Source organism: Gopherus evgoodei, chromosome 5, assembly GCF_007399415.2.
Source record: "Gopherus evgoodei ecotype Sinaloan lineage chromosome 5, rGopEvg1_v1.p, whole genome shotgun sequence".
NCBI classification, from domain to species: domain Eukaryota; kingdom Metazoa; phylum Chordata; order Testudines; family Testudinidae; genus Gopherus; species Gopherus evgoodei.
This window is the reverse complement of record NC_044326.1, coordinates 63,588,099-63,598,200: the sequence shown is the minus strand read 5'-3', so window position 1 is coordinate 63,598,200 and position 10,102 is coordinate 63,588,099.

Here is a 10,102-nt window from a genome sequence, read left to right as displayed (position 1 = left end):
CTTGCACCCCCCACATCTCCAGCCCCCCCACATCCCATGCACCCCTCACATCCTCATCCCCATCCCCACCCCCACCCTGAGCACCAAACAGGAGCTCCTGCACCCCCACTCTCATTCCCACCTGCACCCCTCACACCAAATGGGAGCTGCCCAGGTAAGTGCGCCCACACCCCAACCCTGAGACCCCTCCCTCATTCTAGCTCCTGGCCAGGCCCTTCACCCCCAGCCCTGTGCTCGGTCACTCCAACCCTCAGCTCAGTGCAGAGAGAGGAAGAGAATGGGCCAGAACCAGGGAGAAGGTAGGTACCCATTGTATGTGGGCAGGGCCAGGACCCCAGACTGGCAGTGGGCTGAGCGGGTCCAGCAGCCGGGATCCCGGCTGGCAGGAGCCAACGGATGGAACCCCTGAGCAGCAGTGGGCTGAGCCGCTCAGCCCACTGCCAGTCTGGGGTCCCGGCTGCTAGCCCCGCACAGCCTGCTGCCGGCCTAGATGAACAGAACCCCAGACCAGCAGCGGGCTGAGCAGGCTGGTGGCGTAAGATCAACATTTTAATTTAATTTTAAATGAAGCTTCTTAAACATTTTGAAAACCTTGTTTATTTTACAATGCAATACTAGTTTAGTTATATAATATATAGACTTGTAGAGAGAGACCTTCTAAAAAATATTAAAATGTATGACCGGCACGTGAAACCTTAAATTAGAGTGAATAAATGAAGATTCCTGCCACCACTTCTGAAAGGTTGCCAACCCCTGGTCTACAGGGTTCTTTTCAGTCCTGTGAATTGACAAAACTACTTTATAATTCCTGAATTTCTGATGGTATCATAGAAGGCAGAATACAGCTTGATGGTGAGTTTGCTGCACCAACAGCTGGGAAAAAAATTGTCATCAGATTAAATTTGATAGGTAAGAAAATGTATTTTATGGATGGTGTAGTGGTTAGGGTACCAGCTTAGGCTACTGGAGACTGGGTTCATTTTCCTGCTCTGCCACAGGCTTGATGTGTGACCTTGGACAAAGTCGATTTCCAAATACCTTTGAAGATCTGGACCTTAGTCTCTGTCTCAGTTTCCCATTTGTAAAATGGGGATAACAATATTTCCCGACCTCAGAGGGTTGTGAGGGAGGATAAATACATTAAAGATTGTGAGGCCCCCAGATTGTGTGGTAACATCCTGAGTGCCTAAGCTCTGTACTCTTGATTGCAATACATTAAAGTGATGATTCTATAGCTATTTTGCATAATAAACTCATTGGTGGTAAGGTATGTAACTTTTGATTTCAATGAGAGTTCTGTGTGCCGTGCAGCTAAAGAAGTGGTCCCAACAAACAAGTGCTTGAATTAAGTATTAACCAAAGATACAATTTAACTCGACTTTTTAAAAGGTGGTGGGGGAGGTGGGGTCAGTCAGAATTTCTCCGAACTCATCGTGGAAGGAAATGGTGTTTGCTGAACTCATCACAGCACTGAGTCAGAAAGCTGTATTTCAATTCCTGGCTGTTTTGATGCCTTTGTAAACTCCAGGTCGCCCAGTTTCCTGATCTGCAACTGGTTATAAGGGTATTGAGCCTTAATTGTTAAGCCCTGTTCAATTCTAAATAAAAACATACAGGACACGAATGATTAATATAAACAATTCTATAACCATAGAGTGTATAAAATAGGGGGAGGATCACAAAAGTAAAGACCTGTGACTTGTGTGCAGAAATGCAGGAAAGAATATAGTAGGTTAGTTAAACTGCTTTAAAATAAACTAAATCAAGAACACCAATTCAGAATAAGTGTCTGTGAGGGAGTTCACACTTTTTTAAGGTCTTGTCTGCACTTAAAACTTGAAAAGCTTTCCCATAAAGTTTACAGCCCCTGTCATTGGACACACTCAGTTAATAACCAAGTTTGTTCCTCCCAAGGGAATAGTATACACACACTAGCTTGTTTGATTGAACTGAGTATCAGGTCCATACAACAACCGAGTAATCTATAGTGAAAACAAATACAAGTTTATTAACAAAAGTTAAGACTTAAGAGATAATGAGCAAGGGCAATAATAACCACGAGTTACAAATAAAAGTATAAAGCTTTCTAGAGACTAAAACAACAGGCTGTATGCCTTGTCTAAAGCAGTTTTATCACACCTAATTAACGGTATGTCTACACTACAAAATTAGGTAAATTTTATAGAAGTCGATTATTAGAAATCAATTTTATACAGTCAATTATGTATGTACCCACTAAGCACATTAAGTCAGCGGAATGCGTCCTCACAACCATGGCTAGCATCGACTCACAGAGCAGTGTACTGTGGGAAGCTATCCCACAGTTCCCACAATCTCCACTGCCCATTGGAATTATGAGTTAAGCTCCCAAAGCCTGATGGGGCAAAAATGCCGCAGGTGGTTTTGGGTACATGTCACTCTTCCCTCCCTCCCTCTGTGAAAGCAACTGCAGACAATCATTTTGCGCCTTTTTGCCTGGGTTACCCATGCAGACACCATAGCATGGCAAGCATGGAGCCCGCTCAGCTCACCACTGCTCTTGCGAGCATTGTAAACACCTTGTGCATTATACTGCAGTATGTGCAGAACCTGGCTAAGAGATGACAGCACGAGGATGATTGTGATGAGGACATGGACACAGATGTTCCTGAAAGCACAGGCTGTGGTAATTGGGACATCGTGGTGGCAGTGGGGCTGGTTGATTAAGTTGAATGCCAATTCTTGGCCTGGCAAACAATCACAGACTGATGGGACTGCATAGTGTTGCAGGTATGGGATGATTCCCAGTGGCTGCGAAACTTTCGCATGCATAAGACCACTTTCCTGGAACTCTGTGAGTTGCTTTCCCCCACCCTGAAGCGCAGTAATACCAAGATGAGAGCTGCTTGACTGTTGAAAAGTGAGTGACGATAGCACTTTGGAAGCTTGCAACGCCTGACTTCTATCGGTCAGTCGGGAATCAATTTGGAGTGGGCAAATCTACTGTGGGGACTGCTGTGATTCAAGTAGCCAATGCAATCACTGACATTCTGCTATCAAGGGTAGTGACTCTGGGAAATGTGCAGGTCATAATGGATGGCTTTGCTGCAATGGGATTCCCTAACTGTGGTTGGGCAATAGATGGAACACATATCCCTATAACATGCCTGTCCCCTGGGGTTCTGTCTGACATACGTGCTGCTGGTTTGGCACACAAAATCTTTTACTGGCACGTGAAACCTTAAATTAATGAAGACTTGGCACACCAGTTCTTGCTGACCCCGATCTATAGATTGCAGAGAAGCTTGAAACTGTGGCTCTGCTAAACAGATGATCGCGGTTCTCTGTGTCCCCATTTTTTCCCCTTCTGGTTTGATTTTACCCAAAATCAATACAATTCTGCCTACTAAAGCCTAGAACAGTTCCTGAAATTTTGGAATGGATCCAATATGACATTCAAAAGTTATATTGCATCCAAAGAAATGCCAAGAAATGCCACCAAATCAAGCAGAGCCATAACAAGGAATTTTTGCGCCTGAAGCAAAGGCCAGCTCCAGGCTCTTCAGCGGCAATTTGGCGGCGGGTCCCCGAGTCCCTTTTGGAGGGAAGGACCTGCCGCCGAATTGCCACCGCCACTTCATTCATTCTTCAGTGGCAATTCGGCGGTGCGTCCCTGAGTCCCACTCGGAAAGAAGGACCCACCGCCAAATTGCTGCTGAAGAATGAATGAAGTGGCAGTGGCAATTTGGCGGCAGGTCCTTCCCTCTGAGAAGGACTCAGGGACCCGTCGCCAAATTGCTGCCGAGGAAGCGGCGGCGACAGAGCTGCTGTCGAAGCACCGCTGATCATGGTAGAGCTGCGCCCCTCCGCTTTGTGTGCCCAAGGCAACTGCCTCACTCGCCTTGCCCTTGTTTTGGCACTGAAGTTGAGTGTAAAGTGTTACAAACTCAGCCAGCTACATTTGGTATTAACGCTATCTATTTTTTGTCCTTTTGGATATGTCAAAGTCATCAACATTTACCATTATTTGTAAACACCCCAGGCCTGATAATACCATGAGTAGCCTGAACACTACCCCTAAAAGGAGATGGATGTGTGTAATTGTTGGGCTAATCAGGGCTTGCTTTTTAAAAATCACCCACAAAAACATTCACTAATTGAGCCTTCATTATTCCAGAACCACCCAAGCAATTATATTGAGATTGATGTTTATCTTGCCTCCCAACTACACAGGAACATGCAGCCCCACCTCCAGCAAAGTCCTGGAACCAAGATGCAGCAGGGGTGCAACTGCTTTCATCTAGACTGTGCTCCCCCTTAAATCATCACTTTGTGGTGGAAGACCAGTTGGTTCACTAGTGTTACTCTGACTCCAGTCAGTGGCCCAAGGCAGATGCAGCTGGGCCCTCCGGGTGCCCACGTTTGCAGGAGGGAAGGGTGAACGTTATGGTCCCTGCAGAAGGAGGATTATGAGGGGTGTGTTGGAGAAAGAGGGCAGAGGATCTGAAGACCACGGACAGCTGGGAGCAGATACCGGCATTGCTACCAACGCTTCTCCACACTATAGCGCCCAGCATCCCCTTCTCGCTGAGCAGAATTAGAAGCTGCGCTACAGCCCCTCTGTCGTAACACGAGTGTAATGGAACACAAAACAATTCCCGACCCCGTCCCTCTGTTGCAAACTCTGCTCTGTAGCTCCTCCCCATTGGGAAGGGAGGGGGCCATGGCGATATTAATCTGCATAATATATTCACACGTGATGTGACAACAAGATCTGATGCTCAGAGGTAAATGTTTGTCTGTAGCTGGGGCAGTTACTTTTCGTTTAAGCCGGACGCCGAGCACGTAGAGCCCCGCTCCCTGTGTGGGTCTCTGGGGCGCTGTAAGATAAACCATCTCCCTGTGGGGTTGCGGCCCGTTGCCTCACTGTGACTGTAAAATATTTTACTTGCAGGCCGATATAAGGCAGCCCGCAGAGTCACACTACCAGGGCGTTCTGAAGACCTGCTCTCTAGGCCACATGCTGAGGACCCTGGTTCCTCGAGGGCTCCCGAGCCCGCCTAGGGGAAAGTCCCCGGACCCCCGGCAGAGAGTGCCGCGCGCCCGGTAGCGCGCAGTGACCCGCCTCGCAGGCTCACGTTCTCCCGCCGAGAAGCCCCCCGGGCTGAGCGGGTGGGCGCGGGATGGGCTGCCCGTCACTCCCACAGGAACGCAGGTAGTGCGCAGGCGCGGTTCCCTCCGGGGGATCCCGCTGCCGCACCAACACAACGGGGCTCATTCTCAGAACGCCTGGTCTTTTGCCAGCAGCAGAAGAACTAAATGTAATGCAGCGACAATCGTAGGTGCCTGCCCGGAATATAGGTTACCTGAGACTGAATTCTTTTGACACAGTTCTTGAGGCAGCCCCTGGAAATGGGAACATAAGGTACGGCCGTTAAATTGTACAAATACCCACACAATCTTTAACAACAGAATGGATTGGGTGGATCAAACCAAATTAATTTACCGGAAGTCACTTCTATATATAGGTGCAGGAAGAAATGTATGTGTTGGGGAATTGACAGATACACTCCTAAACATGTGAGGAATAACTGGTTTGATCAGCTGTGAACCTTGACATAACTAATTATTGCAAGTAAATAATTCAGCACCTCTATTGCCTAAATCAGGACTTCAAACAGTTCAGGTGCATTTCAAAGAATGGGATGCAGATGAAATAAGCATGACACATATCTGGAGCAAATAGTAGTTTTGATTAAGCAAACTAAGGATGTATAAGTTAGATGAGTAAAATAGATTTCAGTATAACTAAAGAATCAGCAGCACTAGGAGGAATTTATTGCATCAATCAATAAATTCAAATCCTGCTCACCTGACCCATGGGAAGTTCCAGTCACATAAATGGAAGCAGGCACTGGATTCATTCAGAATATAAATATATTCCTTCAAACTGCAGTCGTGTAGGCTTGTGTGCAGTGGTAGAAATGTAACTAGTACTGTTCCACCAGTGCAGCACCGCTAGTGGTAGCAATAGTGAAAGCTTAGTGTAAAGAGAGTTTAGATGTTTTTATCAGGGCTAGATGACACAGTGGTGAAAAGTCCATAGGCTTTCTATTGATTTGAATGGACGTGATTTGGACGAGATATTAGGCTGATCCAGTGTCAGAAGGGTAGCTTCAAGCTATTAAGTTGATCTAGGTTTTATCTTTAACTATAAGCTGTTTTTTTTTCTTTAAACTTGTTTATTTAATGGCTTTTTCTTACCTTAGACTACTGACAAGTAATTGAACTGCTCTGTGTCAAACTTCATTGCTGTCCAAATTGTGCTGGCTGTCTCTGTTTCTGATTTTTTCTCTGTCTGGGGTAGCATTCAGAATGCAGGAAGAAAAGTGGTGGTACTATTCCAACCTGCTTCCACAAAATAAGTTCCACCCACGTGAATCTCCAAAATGAGACCTCACACACAATTAATTGTTTGGGTGTTCAAAATATGATAGCATTGCCACTTGATTCCCCTTTGATGAGGCTTCTATATGCTCATGAACCCTGCCAGACTCCTTGGATTGGGGTCCTTCCTGATAGGGGAAAAACAAAAGTTGGTGAATCTCCCAAACATCACATAGCACCAAAATGATACTTTCCTCATAGTAAATTATGCAGACATGTGATCTGTCCTCTTCTATCTTACGCTATCTTACACCAGGGATAAAATAGTTACTGTTAAAACTTAAATGATCATCATGACTTACCAAGATTAAAAACAGGAATGAATATTTATATGGATATCCATATAAGCGTAATATCCAGAGTTATCATAATTAATTATGACAATATCCCTTCCAGAATTTAAACATGTGCATCAGGGCTTAAGTCAATCTATTAACTGTTATAGTATGAGAGCCAAGGGGAGGCAGACTACTTCTACTTCTGCCTCCTATAGGTTTTTGCACATTGCTCTTAAGCATCTGATACTTGTCACGTCCAGGATATTACACCAGATGGACCTTTGGACTGATCTAATATTACAATTCCGATGTTCCAATCATGGGGCATCTGCCTTAGTTTCTTACTGAGATGAATAAGACAGTTCAGATCTCTAAAAGCTGTTGTTCGAGGCTCTCTGCTGACACATTTCTGCACTGAGAGATTTGCATTTGAGGTTTTTCGCTTCATCCGTAACAGATAGAGATTTTCTTTAAAAAATTGAGAAAGCAAATAGAGATTCTGAAGGACAAGATAATATCTGCAGATAATTGCTGGCTGTTCCTGAACCTTGATCTGGGTCTGAGGCCTCTCTGAGGTGGAGCTTGTTGAGCTTCTAAACCAACAGTATATGTAGCGGACATTTTTATTACAATCTGGAAACTCATCCACCATTTTATACTGTTCCTTTCTTTACCTCTTTTCTCCTCTAATTTGTCATACTGAACAGCCATATGTCAGTGAAGCTATGTTAAATGAATCAAATAACAAAATTCTGTCAAAGAACCTTTCATAAAGAAAACAATGAGGGATGGCACAGATCTGGAGAAACGGTAATGAAACCTCAATGTTCTAGTTTCGTCAGATGGTGCTGTGATCTCTCAGGCTGTAGAGAGCTAATGTCTTGCTTTGGTATCTCTGTTTATTGGTGGAAGCAGCTCTCACATCTACTTAGAAGACCCTGAAGACAACATTTTTCTTCTATCTCTGCTATGTAAACATATTTTTCACACAAATTTGTATGTCGTATGTTGTACCCAAATTGACAACCCTTAGCTATTATTTTACATGCCATTTAGATAGCTTTGTTATTTGCTACTACAGTACTATAGATGATGTGTTTCCATTTTCTAGGTTTCCCTTGAAATGTATTCTAGTCATTTTGTATTCTAGTCATTTAAACTTGTTTTCGTATTCCATGTAATATTTTGTAGTCTGGTGTCAGATTGTATAGATTTATCTAGAATAAATATTATTCTCCTTTCTTGTAGGAATAAAAGACTGAATTGACTGAAGACCTATGCTAACATTAGGAAAATGAAGAGTATATTCTGAGTGATCTAGGATTATGAATAACGTACTGCTTGCACATGACTAATCAGACACACTCGATTCTACCTGCATTTAAGATACCTCCATGTTTGAAAATAACTGCTACCTGGTAATATTTTCAACATTTATAAAAATCAGGGAGAGAGGAGTGGAAATATTATACTGAGTGCTGTTGCAAATAGATGACTTGAAAATGGTGTGTGAGGATTAGCAAGTACCACATACAATTGTCTATAAATAAGGCAGTACATAGCTGACTTTCAATGAGTCCAGTTAAATATTTTTTCCCCACCAGCAATGTTCCTGTTACAGAAAATGTATTTTTAGCTCTGACATCTGAAACTAGAATCTTTTAAAGAATTGCCACTTGCAGTTGACTGAGTGTGGCTTTAGTAGGCTGGGATCAAATAGGCTGCAAAGCTACTTACTGTGCTGTTATCTTAGATGAGTTCACTTTGAAAAAATATTTGTTACATAAGAAGAAAAGCAGATTTAACCAACCTCTCTCGTTTTTCTAACTCTTCTTGTGTTTTTGACGTTGTGTTTTAAGTGATGTAATGATGCTGAGTAACTCTGTTAGATGTTGCCAATATTTTAATAATCTTCTGCAAAAAAATTCCCTCCTTGATCTGTGAGGAATATCATGCCTTGGATTAATATGCTTGGGTAGAGGAGGGATGAAGAGCTGAGGGATGATTATTATTTATTATGATCATTTGTGTAGTAAGAGCATCTGACAACGATTTGTATTACCATAGTGCTAAAGAGCTATAGTCATGGACCAGGACTCCCTCGTGCTGGGTTCTGTACAAACACAGAAGAGAGTCACTACTCCAAAGAGCTTAAAATCTAAAAACAAAAGAGACAGCAGATAGATACAGACATGGTCTGGAGAGCACAAGGAAACAATGACCCAATAAGGTCAGCATGATAAGCATTGGTCTCACACCAACACCCTAACAATTGTTGAGCTGTTTGTAGGCATCATGGAAAAGGAGAATTTTAAGGATAGTATTGAAGGAGGATAATGAGGTAGTTTTTGCAGATGTTTACAAGCAGCTGCTCTCAAGAGTGAAGGGCAACATGGGAGAAAGCACAAAGGTGCTTTTTGAAAGTTGAACAAGTGTGTGGTAGAGGCTGGCATCTTGATAGAGAATCAGAGATAACAGCCAGGGTGGGAGGTTGACTGTGATGGCCCTTCAAAGTGAAAACAAGTTGCTTATGTTAAATGTGACCGAGAAGGGGGAGCCAGCGGAGGGATCAGAGGTAACATGGTCAAAGTGATGGGCTAGGAAAATGATCTTTGCGTCAGAATTTGGAATGGATATGTGCAGGGCAAGATTCCATTTGTCAAGGCCAGACAGGAAGATGTCAAAGTAATCGAGAATGGAGATAATGAGAGCTTGGACAAGAGTTTTAGCTGTGTGGATGGATAGGAAAGGCCACATCTTAGAGATGTTATGCAGAAAGAATCATCAAGATTTAGGTGTAACCTGGACGTGAAGACCTAGAGAGGTCCAAGTTGAAGATGATACTCAAGTTACAGGCTTGAGTGGTAGACAGGAGGGTGGTGGTTTCCACAGTGACAGAGAAAGAAGGTAGCAGGAAGGTTTGAGGGGGAAGCTTATGAGCTCTCTTTTAACCATTTAGCACTTGATCTGACAGTTAGACATCCAGGAAGAGATATCAGAGAGATTTTTAGTTTGAATAGAAGGAAACAGGTCTGGAAAAGAGAGAGAGATTTGTAAGTCATCAGCATAAAATTGTTTGTTGAAGTTGTGTTTACTGATGAGATTACTGAGAGATAAGGTGTAGAGAGAGAAAAGAAAGGGATCAAGGGCAAAGCTGTGTGGAACCCCCACAGACAGGTGGAGGAGGAGAAAAGGAGGATCCTCCAAATGACACCTGAAGAAGTGATTGGACTGGTAAGTAGAAGGAGAACCAGGAGACAACAGTCACAGAAGCTAAGGGAGAACAAGATTTTAGGAAGAGCATGACTAATTGTGTTGAAGGTGGCTGACAGGTCAAGGAGGATGAGGATGGAGTATGAATTCTGAGATTTTGCTAGAAAGAGGTAATTCCATTCATT